The sequence below is a fragment of the Panulirus ornatus genome, chromosome 58, assembly GCF_036320965.1.
Source record: "Panulirus ornatus isolate Po-2019 chromosome 58, ASM3632096v1, whole genome shotgun sequence".
Classification (NCBI taxonomy): domain Eukaryota; kingdom Metazoa; phylum Arthropoda; class Malacostraca; order Decapoda; family Palinuridae; genus Panulirus; species Panulirus ornatus.
Genome location: NC_092281.1, coordinates 34,883,956 through 34,897,609, shown reverse-complemented (window position 1 = coordinate 34,897,609; position 13,654 = coordinate 34,883,956).

The window sequence follows — 13,654 nt, the reverse complement described above, 5'->3', positions numbered from 1 at the left end:
CTCAGCTCCATTGGAATGATTAAATTTTCATATCACGGTAACTCCCGTAGTCTATCTTTTCCACTTATGCTAATTGCTGTACCTTACAGAGACAATGGGGAAGTCATGCTATCTCCGTATGGGCGAGATTTCTCCTTATTCTAAGTATTTGTTTGACCATAGAATTCTTAAAAGATAATATCAAAGCATGAACCAGAAGGTATGATCACTGTAATAGCAATTCGCTAGATGCGGATTTCTGAAACGCCGGCCAGACAAAATATAATAATAATAATATAAATGATAATGATAATAATAATGATAATAATAACAATAATAATAATAATTATAAAAATGATGAAAATATTAATGATAACAGTGATAATGATAATATCAATATCAATGATACTAATGATCACAATAATGATAATAATGATAATAATAATAATAATAATGATAATAATAATAATAATAATAATTTATTTATTTATATTTATTTTGCTTTGTCGCTGTCTCCTGCGTTAGCGAGGTAGCGCAAGGAAACAGACGAAAGAATGGCCCAACCCGCCCACATACACATGTATATACATACAAGTCCACACACGCAAATATACATACCTATACATCTCAATGTACACATATATATACACACACAGACATATACATATATACACATGTACATAATTCATACTGTCTGCCTTTATTTGTTCCCATCGCCACCTCGCCACACATGGAATAACAACCCCCTCCCCCCTCATGTGTGCGAGGTAGCTCTAGGAAAAGACACCAAAGGCCCCATTCGTTCACACTCAGTCTCTAGCTGTCATGTAATAATGCACCGAAACCACAGCTCCCTTTCCACATCCAGGCCCCACAGAACTTTCCATGGTTTACCCCAGACACTTCACATGCCCTGGTTCAATCCATTGACAGCACGTCGACCCCGGTATACCACATCGTTCCAATTCACTCTATTCCTTGCTCGCCTTTCACCCTCCTGCATGTTCAGGCCCCGATCACTCAAAATCTTTTTCACTCCATCTTTCCACCTCCAATTTGGTCTCCCACTTCTCCTCGTTCCCTTTACCTCTGATACATATATCCTCTTGGTCAATCTTTCCTCACTCATTCTCTCCATGTGACCAAACCATTTCAAAACACCCTCTTCTGCTTTCTCAACCACACTCTTTTTATTTCCACACATCTCTCTTACCATTACATTACTTACTCGATCAAACCACCTCACACCACATATTGTCCTCAAACATCTCATTTCCAGCACATCCACCCTCCTGCGCACAACTCTATCCATAGCCCACACCTCGCAACCATACAACATTGTTGGAACCACTATTCCTTCAAACATACCCATTTTTGCTTTCCGAGATAGTATTTTGAAGGTTTGTTGAATGTGTTTGATGATAGAGTGGCAGATATAAGGTGTTTTGGTCGAGGTGGTGTGCAAAGTGAGAGGGTTAGGGAAAATGATTTGGTAAACAGAGAGGAGGTAGTAAAGGCTTTGCGGATGATGAAAGCCGGCAAGGCAGCAGGTTTGGATGGTATTGCAGTGGAATTTATTAAAAAAGGGGGTGACTGTATTGTTGACTGGTTGGTAAGGTTATTTAATGTATGTATGACTCATGGTGAGGTGCCTGAGGATTGGCGGAATGCGTGCATAGTGCCATTGTACAAAGGCAAAGGGGATAAGAGTGAGTGCTCTAATTACAGAGGTATAAGTTTGTTGAGTATTCCTGGTAAATTATATGGGAGGGTATTGATTGAGAGGGTGAAAGCATGTACAGAGCATCAGATTGGGGAAGAGCAGTGTGGTTTCAGAAGTGGTAGAGGATGTGTGGATCAGGTGTTTGCTTTGAAGAATGTATGTGAGAAATACTTAGAAAAGCAAATGGATTTGTATGTAGCATTTATGGATCTGGAGAAGGCATATGATAGAGTTGATAGAGATGCTCTGTGGAAGGTATTAAGAATATATGGTGTGGGAGGCAAGTTGTTAGAAGCAGTGAAAAGTTTTTATCGAGGATGTAAGGCATGTGTACGTGTAGGAAGAGAGGAAAGTGATTGGTTCTCAGTGAATGTAGGTTTGCGGCAGGGGTGTGTGATGTCTCCATGGTTGTTTAGTTTGTTTATGGATGGGGTTGTTGGGGAGGTGAATGCGAGAGTTTTGGAAAGATGGGCAAGTATGAAGTCTGTTGGGGATGAGAGAGCTTGGGAAGTGAGTCAGTTGTTGTTCGCTGATGATACAGCGCTGGTGGCTGATTCATGTGAGAAACTGCAGAAACTGGTGACTGAGTTTGGTAAAGTGTGTGAAAGAAGAAAGTTAAGAGTAAATGTGAATAAGAGCAAGGTTATTAGGTACAGTAGGTTTGAGGGTCAATTGGGATATATATATATATATATATATATATATATATATATATATATATATATATATATATATATATATATATATATATATATATATATATATATATATATATATATATATATATATATATATATATCTGGCCAATTCCCTGATCAATTTTGTGTTAACGTAGGCTGCATAAAATATACAAAATCACTGACCTCATTACAGGTTACTATATTATACGAAATAATTTAATAGATTTTTGTTTATTTTCCATAGATTTGAGACACTTTAACAGCCTAGCTTTTATACTATACTTTGAGCGCTGCAGATAAACCATTTCTAAATTTAAAAAGGAATGTACCTAACTTCTAACATCTAACCCCTTTGTCAAAGCAATTAACTATGGTTTAGGTTCAGATTTATCAGAGTTTAACCACGTTATTTAACCCCAAAAATCTGTCATGTAATTGAAGATCTTCATGATCTAAATATGTGGGAACATCAAATATTGTAATCTTACTGCATGTCTGCCTTCCATCTGGTCCCTTCATAATAACATCTTCAGAACCACAAGTGGTTAAGAAATCTAACAGCATCATTAATCTTGACAGTTACATAAGGCCTATATCTTCCTTGAACGAAATCTTAAAACTCCTGTGGTACTTACAGAGTCGTACTGTCCTCTGTAGCTTCTGGTGAAATTCCAAATGTACTGTAAGGGGGATGATATGGCCTCAGCCTACACAAAGGTCACTGTGTCTCTGGCTCTCCGCCTCCAGAGTTAATTCCCTCCATTTCCTCGTCATGACTATCACTCAGGCGAGGAGGATGACCAACCCTTTAACATTTTGTTATCAGTGTTCTTCCCCCTTTCCTCTCACCAGAGTTACTTTTACCTTTGGTGTTCATCACCCCGATACCATCTCGAAGCTTCGTTCATCCCCCTTTGGGCACCCGGGACCATCATTCCTGGTCTTAGTTGATGAATTTTGACAATAGTGTTATTATTACCCCTCGATTTTCTTGTCTTAAGACTTGGTATGAAGTGGTCTCTAACCCCTTCCAATTCTAATTCAATGCCTTGCCCAAGTTATGGGGACACTTGGAGGACGAGGTACGTCATGTCAAAACCCAGACTCAATCATCAACTTTACAGTGGAAAGGAATCCATTAATATCTCGATCGTCAACATTTGACGACTTCAATATATATTCTGAATTTACTATATACTCCCTACTTGGGCCTAAAACTTTATTTCTGATCACAACTCCAGCCCAGTGGTATGGGATATAGAGAAACGCATGAGGAACTGCAGACGAAGAAGCCCTGGAGAAAGTAAGAATCCAACCCAAGATAAACACACCTTTTGAATCAACGCTCACGTTTATTGAATTTAAAAAAGAAATCTTGTTGCTACTTAGTGTTGCTTTGGTCTTGCATTGCTTCAAGAGGGCTGCCAGCAGCAGTGGTCTAGGTGTGGCAATGGTCAAATCATGAGATAAATGACCCCCACCTTAGTGACAGCTCTAACTACATGGTTTGGCCAGACACAACGCCTCCCCCCACCACTTCTACCATCTTTGACCAAACTTAAAACTCCTTTACCCACAGTATGGCTGGCTCCACCGGTATTATAACCACCTGGGACCATCAGCCAATTTTCTTGGATTTGGATGAATTTTCCTTTTTTTCTCGAAGCGTTTGTCACCGTGTCCGGGAATTTAACCTTTACATAGAGGCTCCAGTTTTCGCTCTAGTATCTAGTTCGCCAAATAACGTCTTTATAAATGAGGTCCATTACAAAGTAAAGCATCATAAGTGGATCCAATGAAGTCCATTACAAATTAAAGCATCATAAGTGGATCCAATGGAGTCCATTACAAAGTAAAGCATCATAAGTGGATCTCATGAAGTCCATTACAAAGTAAAGCATCATAAGTGGATCCAATGGAGTCCATTACAAAGTAAAGCATCATAAGTGGATCTCATGAAGTCCATTACAAAGTATAGCATCATAAGTGGATCCAATTAAGTCCACTACAAAGTAAAGCATCATAAGTGGATCCAATGAAGTCCATTACAAAGTAAAGCATCATAAGTGGATCCAATGGAGTCCATTACAAAGTAAAGCATCATAAGTGGAGGCAGCCAAGATACTTCTCCGTGGTGGGGCTCGCTACGTGGTTGGTGGATGTGGTCCTCCTCCACATGGTCACAGTGGTTGACCTCGTCTACGTCAACACAATATGAGGTCAAAAAAATTCACGAAATCCATTTCGTGTCCATACCAACATTAACCACATTCCATTTCCTCCACTGGGTATTCCACCTCCATAACAACACAGCCAAATTCCACTCCATACATCTCTTCCATGTCTGGGTATTCCACCTCCATATCTACACAGCCAAATGCCACTCCATCCATCACTTCCACGTCTGGGTTTTCCACCTCCATGTCCACACAGCCATAGCCCATGTCAAATACATGGACATATCCAAATTCCATCACCTGGACAAAGGAGAATCGTCCTACCTCTTGGTGAACATTATTATATTGAAGTGTTTGATGAAAGGTTGAGGGAGCTTGCAAGGCGAAGCAGAGATGTTCACTCTTGTTGTCTTACCTATGTTGTACATTCAGCAATTTGAGTGGTGGCAATCCAGTTTCAAGTATCATATGGATTTTGACTTCGTCAACTCTGTTGCTTTTCTTAGCACTGTATTCCAACCCTTAACTAGCTTATGTGTGGTCTAAGCTGGCTTATGCCTCCTGCCTTGATTACTTATCTGATCTTAAGTCTTATTTAAAATGCCATGAATTATTTTCAATATGTTTTCATAGATTTGTGTTTATTCTCCATAGATTTGAAACATTTTAACAGCCTAGCTTGTATACTATACTTTGAGCGATGCACATAAACCATTTCTAAATTTAACAAAGAATCCACCTCATGTGACATCTAACCCCTTAATCAAAGCATTCAACTATGGTTTAGGATCAGATTTATCTGAACGTCATTTAACCCCAACAAATCTGTCATCTAATTGAAGATCTTCATGATCTAAATATGTGGGAAAATCAAATATGATGATCTCAGTGCATGTCTGCCTTCCATCTGGTCCCTCCATAATAACACCTTCGGAACCACAAGTGGGTAAGACATCTAACAGTATCATTGATCTTGACAGACACATAAGGTCTATATCTTCCTTGAACGAAACCTTAAAACTCCTGTGGTACTTACAGAGTCGTACTGTCCTCTGTAGCTTCTGGTGAAACTCCAGATGTACTGTTAAGGAATCCATTAATATCAAGAGCGTCAACATTTGACAACTTCAATACATATTCTGAACATACTATTCCTCGCTACTTGGGCCTAAAACTTTATTTCTGAGCACAACTCCAGCCAAATGGTATGAGATATAGAGAAACGCATGTGGAACTGCAGACGAAGAAGCCCTGGAGAAAGTAGGAATCCAACCCTAGATAAACACACCTTTCGAATCAACGCTCACGTTTATTGAAATTAAAAAAGAAATCTTGTTGCTACTTAGCGTTGTTTTGGTCTTGCTTTGCTTCAAGAGGGCTGCCAGCAGCGGTGGTCGAGTGTGGCAATGGTCAAATCATTAGATAAATGACTCCCACCTGAGTGACAGCTCTAACTACATGGTTTGGTCAGCCACAATGCCTCCCCCACCACTTCCACCATCTTTGACCAAACTTAAAACTCCTTTACCCCCAGTATGGCTGGCGTCATCGGTATTATTACCATTTGGAACCATCAGCCAATTTTCTTGGATTTGGATGAATTTTCTTTTTATTCCGAAGCGTTTGTCGCCGTTGCCGGGAATTTAGCCCTTACATGGGAGCTCCGGTTGTCGCTGTGGTATTTAGTTCGCCAAATAACTTCTTTATAAATGAAGTCCATTACAAAGTAAAGCATCATAAGTGGATCCAATGAAGTCCATTACAAAGTAAAGCATCATAAGTGGATCCAATGAAGTCCATTACAAAGTAAAGGATCATACGTGGATGCAGCCAGGATACTTCTCCGTGGTGGGGCTTGCTACGTGGTTGGTGGATGTGGCCCTTCCCGCCACATGGTCACAGTGGTTGACCTAGTTTACGTCAACACATTACGAGGTCAACCTTCACCAAATCCATATGGCGTTCATACCAGTTTCACTCATATTCCATTTTCTCCAAATCCACTTCTGGGTATTCCACCTCCATATCCACACTGCCAAATTCCACTCCATCCATGACTTCCACGTCCGGGTATTCCACCAATTCCACTCCATCCATCTCTTCAACGTCTGGGCATTCCACCTCCATATCCACATAGCCAAATTCCACTCCATCCATCACTTCCACGTCTGGGTATTCCACCTCCATGTCCACACAGCCATAGCCCATGTCAAATACATGGACATATTCGAATTCCATCTCCTGGACAAAGGAGGATCGTCCTACCTCCTTGGTGAACATTATTATATTGAAGTGTTCGAGGAAAGGTTGAGGGAGCTTGCAAGGCGGAGCAGAGATGTTCACTCGACAGAGGTCACAGCTCAAATGATGCTCTCGGTCCCGGCTCCCGCCCTTATATAACCTGGGAACTGATCATATCCTAGCATAGCTTAATATAGAGAAGTCTAATATAGTGAAGTCAATACTTTGATACAGTTAAGTTTATTTCTCAATAGTTTAATACCTGTGCCTCACAACAGTTCCTTCACCCGTACAATGTCCCATCACAGAACACAAGGATTGTCATTATAATTCGTTTTTATCAGCAAAAATTAGATTAAAGTGACTAAAGATAAGTGGTTTAATATGTTATGTGTGTTCTCTGTCATCATAAAGATCGCCATCTACCCTGATGTGTAAAGAAAACATCAATTTTGTCGAGGCTGTGGTGAAGATAAGAACACAATATGATAATTTGGTCATACAATGGTGTAGTCAAGATGTTGTGTTAGAACTATGTAGTGAAGATGGGAGTGTAGTGAAGAGGAGGATTTAGTGAAAATATATATGTTTCTTCACGCTGAGCCATTCCATATAGATGAATATATCTATAATCTAATTGCGGTAAATTACCATATGACTTTAACGGCACCAGCCAGCAGGAAAAATGTCGGATATAGGAGTGACTGAATATTTTGTCGGGTACAGAAATAATTGAATATTTGGTACGATCGATCAAAATGCTTTTTATAGGCAAATAATTTCTGATTTTTCAAATGATTTTTTCCATCTGTTGGAACTGGTGTAAGTAATTAAAGATATGAAAACCGATGGAAAAGTTCAGTTTAACCCTTTTACGAATGTCTTGCTGCGTGTTTGGGAACAGCAGTAAACTACAGGAATATATTGGTCTAATGTCCCCTGCTCGTCCAACAGCAGATATTGTATGGTCTGAGACATTATTTATGGTGGAGGTGGATTCTCTCCGGCATTGCGTAAATCACTTCCACAAACTTGCGCCATTTTGCAGAAATACAGATCCGATATGATGCATTTCCCAACTCTGTTACGTTATGGACCCTAGTCATCCTAGCGTAGCCTAGCCTAAATAAAAAGGTGTGGAATAATGTGCAACATTTCTCGTTCGTTACAAGTGATAATAAACCTAGGCTATACAGCAACCAGGAACGTCCATATTTGTCTAACTTCTCACATGTCTGTGTCATCTGTCTGCAAACATGTCGACCATTACCATGAGGGCAATTGCGGCTTTTGATTTTGAATATCTCATGTCTCCTCTCTGCCGTGAGATCCTCATACTTAAATAAAATGGTGGGCCGTAAGAAATATATGTCCATCGAAGGTCAACTATATGGCTCAGTTCCATCATCAGTTTCTAAGAAAACTGAAAAGGTGAGGTCCCAACGAGATTCGAACTAGGATTGCTGTATCCAAAGTCCAGAGTGCTAACCCGTACACCATGGGACCTGATAAGAAAAGATGTGATTTCATCTAAATGTTTTACATATAATCAACCAGAAGCCATTCCTCCCTCCCTGCCTGCAGGGTTCAAGGTTTTCTAGAAGGTTATCGAAGATTGTGGGTAGGAACTGCCATTGAGAGGACGTAGTTATACGATCATTAATGATATTGTTGTTGACTTTCTGATTTAGAAAGATAGATAGATAGATATATAGATAGATAGGTAAAAACAGGTATTAGATAGATCGATAGATACGTAAGGCTGTATATGTCAATTTTCACAGAAATCATTGATATCTGCGTTATTCTGCAAGAAATACATGTACATGGATGTAGTGATAATATGGGTTAGGTATAAGACCAGTCGTGTTGAGATTGTAGTGAATGTGACCATTGACTTCAACCTTAATAGTGTAGTGAAGATAAAGTTGTAGTGAAGATAAATCTTGAAGTGACTCATAAGGTTGTTGTGAGTACAAGGATGCATCGTAAATGAGTCCTTCCTACCTGAAAGTCAACAATTACAAAATTGATCAAGTATAACAACATCCTCGGACAACCAACTACAAACACCAACCATAGAGTGAACCTGACTGTCACCTAACGACGACCTCTCAAAGGTAATGATCTTACCAGAATCTTCGAGAACCTTCTAGAAAACCTTGAACCCTACAGGCAGGGAGGGAGGAATGGCCTCTGGTTGATTATATGTAAAACATTTAGATGAAATCACATCTTTTCTTATCAGGTCCCATAGTGTAAGGGTTAGCACTCTGGACTTTAAATCCAGCAATCCGAGTTCGAATCTCGGTGGGACCTCATCTTTTCAGTTTTCTTCGATACTGATGATGGCCGCATTATTCTGTACGTTATATATACATTCATATATATATATATATACATAAAAATGTATATGTAAAAATATATATGGAATAATATGGTTTTATCAATAGCCAGAGACCATTCTTCCCTCCTTGCCTGCAGAGTTCATAGTTTTCTGGAAGGTTCTAGAAGATTCTGGTGAGATAATTGCCATTGAGAGGACATTGTTATACTTCATATATCAATGATTTCATTATTGTTGACTTTCAGATAAAGATAGATAGATAGATACATAGTTAGATTGATAGATTGATAGAGCGATATTTATATAGGTATATAGATAGATAAGTTTCATCAATACTGTATCTTACGCTTGTAGCTCCTTCCATGCAGTCTTCATTGTATTACTATCTTCACTATATCCTTATCTTGACAAAACATTCACCTTCACTAACCACTATCTTCACTATATCCTTATCTTCACTAAACATTCATCACCAACCACTATCTTCACTATCTCCTTATCTTCACTATACATTCACCTTCACTAACCACTATCTTCACTATATCCTTATCTTCAATAAACATTTCACCTTCACTAACCACTATCTTCACTATATCCTTATCTACACTAAACATTCATCACTAACCACTGTCTTCACTATCTCCTTATCTTCAGTAAACCTTCACCCTCACTAACCACTATCTTCACTATATCCTTATCTTCAATAAACATTCATCACTAACCACTATCTTCAATATATCCTTATCTTCACTACACCCAAAGCTACAAAATATCATTTTCAATGAGATTGGATTGTTTTGTGTTCACTATATTCTTCACTACACCATCATGCTGACAATACCATTGCCCTTATTCTACCTGGAAAGGCCATCATCAACTATACCCTAACAAGACCTTCATCATCGTAATTAAGGCCCTCATCACTTCACCCTCAGTTACACTGACCTTTGGCCTTATCATTAGGGGTGAGGTTCATAGATCTCTTTCCACAGACACAAACACACACACACACACACACACACACACGCACACACACACACACACACACAACACAGAACACACACACACACACACACACACACACACACACACACACACACACACATACAGCGTTATCAATACAGTAACAATCATCTCTACTGGTCAAATTTTACACTTACTGTAGCGGGTTATCAGTGATACAAGCTCGTTATACCTTTACTTCAGATTGAAATCAATGATACTACTCAATCTTTATATTCACTACAAGTGGAAACCATCAAGGATACTGTTCAATCTTCACTTTAATTGCCATCTAGTATAACATTCTGCAGCTGTATAACATCGTGCAAGAGTAATTCAAAAGATAATCAATGGACCCTCAACAAAGAGTTAGACGATTAGTTGAGGTGCGTGAAAGAGCAAAAAGGGAAGAACGAGAAAACGCAAGAGTGTGGCGATAGATGCGACGTGAGCGCGGGAGGGGTAGGAGAGCTCCTAGTGTGGTGGTACCTGTGCACCAACAAGAAGTGAGAAGAGAAAATCGCGTGGCATAGGTACGCAAGGCGGCAGCTGAAAGAGAAAGAGTTGATGCCAACCAATGGGCTGCAAGCCGCTTTGCTGCAAGGAGGGCAGCAAGACAGAGAAGAAACCAAGGAAATGAGAGCAGAATGCTTGTCCCTTACCATTATTGGGATAGAGTCAATCTTCCTCCGGAGGATGAATCACACAATAACAATGGTCCTTCTACGGTATTCAGGGAACTACTCGACGATCACTCCTACCCAGGAGTAAGCACTATAGAATACAGTACCTCCTACCCAACATTAAGCACTTTAGACGACAGGACCTCCTACCCAACATTAGGCACCTTAGATAGTAGCTCCTACCCAACATTAAGCAGCTTAGATAGTAGCTCCTACCCAACATTAAGCAGCTTAGATAGTAGCTCCTACCCAACATTAAGCAGCTTAGATAGTAGCTCCTACCCAACATTAAGCAGCTTAGATAGTAGCTCCGACCCAACATTAAGCAGCTTAGATAGTAGCTCCTACCCAACATTAAGCAGCGTAGATAGTAGCTCCGACCCAACATTAAGCAACTGTGATGACTCTATCTCCTACCCAACACTATGCAAAATGACAAGCCATTCAGAATTCATCGAGGGTCAGGCCGTGCACGAACAGGGGCAGGTGTGCTCCACTCTGTACACCAACCCCAGTCATCATAGCAGTCAAGATAACGGCTGCTCCTGCTGTTCGGACCCAGTGCAATATATATTTACACACTGCCTCGTGGAGGAGGAGCGCGCCCTCATCATACAACCCGGGAAAGACTCCATCCAACGCATCAGGATACTGGGCAAGGGCGCCAACGGGCTAGTGGGAGAGGTCATCTTCAATGGAGAACAGATGGTCATGAAGACCTTCTGCTTGGAAAACATCTGCGACCTGGTCCACGAGATGCGGGTCCAGCGGGAGCTCGCCGGAGCCGGAGGTGCCCCCGAAGTGCGCGGGCTGAGCCTCGACAGGGCCCAGTTGGTGATGACCTTCACTGGCAGCACGTACCACCAATATATCCGCACCTGCACCGACCTCCAGCTCGTCCAGACCCTCTCCATTATCGCCCAGAAACTCCAAGAAATCCATGATAAGGGCATCCTCCACAACGACCTCAAGGTCGATAACATAACGACGGGGATCGCTCCAGAAGCCGACATCCACATCATCGACTTCGGCCTGAGTAGGAGAGTGGGCCAAGTGCTGAGGATTGGCAGCGGCGACCACAAAGAGACTTGGTATTCCCCTGAGATGCAGGCCTGGCAGCCCCTCACCCCGGCCAGCGACGTCTACTCCCTGGGCTTTCTCATCGGAATGGTCCTGACCACAGCCGCTAAAGATGTCGACCTCCAGGATCATCTGCTGGACCTTCAGATCCAGGCAATGCAGCACGACCCTCTGGCCCGCCCATCACTCCAGGACATCATCAACGAACTGGACTTCATCGCACAACTGTATATGAACAGTGGGAGAGACAGACCTTCCCCACCTCATTTGAGAGCCACTCCTACCCAAGAGTGAGCACCTCCCTAACAGTAAACATTGTAAATATCATAGCCTTAATTATCATTTTCTTGTACTAAAGGATTATAAATATCATAAAATACAAAGAATAATATAAAATATACAATCTTGAGTACCTCATTATCTCTTGCATTACTCATGATTTCCCTCAATATCATAATATAAGACTTCCCTCACACTTCCCACTGTACCCAAGACTTGTACTAAAGGATTGTAAATATCATAAAATATAAAAAATACTATCTTGAGTACCTAATTAGCTCTTGCATTACTCATGATTTCCCTCAATATCATAATATAAGACTTCCCTCACACTTCCCCCTGTACCCAAGACTTCCCTCACACTTCCCACCGTACCCAAGACTTCGCTCACACTTACCACTGTACCCCAGACTTACCTCACACTTCCCACTGTACCGACAAGTTCTACCAAGTGTAGGTGTTGACTGCATTTATGTATGATAAACCTTGCTGAATAACGAAATGCATCAGAGTAAATTTATTTATTTATTTTATACCTACACGTTTCATGGATGAAACAATGTAAAAGATAGAATTACCCAACACTACTATTTCAGATATCTTTTACCATCCTACGTGGGAAATCCAAAGGTGTTATCATGTCTCGGATGAATACACATAAATAGCTTGTAGCTCCTTCCATGCAGTCTTCATTGTATTACAATCTTCACTATATCCTTATCTTGACAAAACATTCACCTTCACTAACCACTATCTTCACTATATCCTTAAATTCACTAAACATTCATCACCAACCACTATCTTCACTATCTCCTTATCTTCACTATACATTCACCTTCACTAACCACTATCTTCACTATATCCTTATCTTCAATAAACATTTCACCTTCACTAACCACAATCTTCACTATATCCTTATCTTCACTAAACATTCATCACTAACCACTGTCTTCACTATCTCCTTATCTTCACTAAACCTTCACCTTCAGTAACCACTATCTTCACTATATCCTTATCTTCAATAAACATTCATCACTAACCACTATCTTCAATATATCCTTATCTTCACTACACCCAAAGCTACAAAATATCATTTTCAATGAGATTGGATTGTTTTGTGTTCACTATATTCTTCACTACACCATCATGCTGACAATACCATTGCCCTTATTCTACCTGGAAAGGCTATCATCAACTATACCCTAACAAGACCTTCATCATCGTAATTAAGGCCCTCATCACTTCACCCTCAGTTACACTGACCTTTGGCCTTATCATTAGGGGTGAGGTTCATAGATCTCTTTCCACAGACACAAACACACACACACACACACACGCACACACACACACACACACACACACACACACACACACACACACACACACACACACACACACACACACACACACACACACACACACAGACACACACACACACACACGCACACACACACAGAACACAG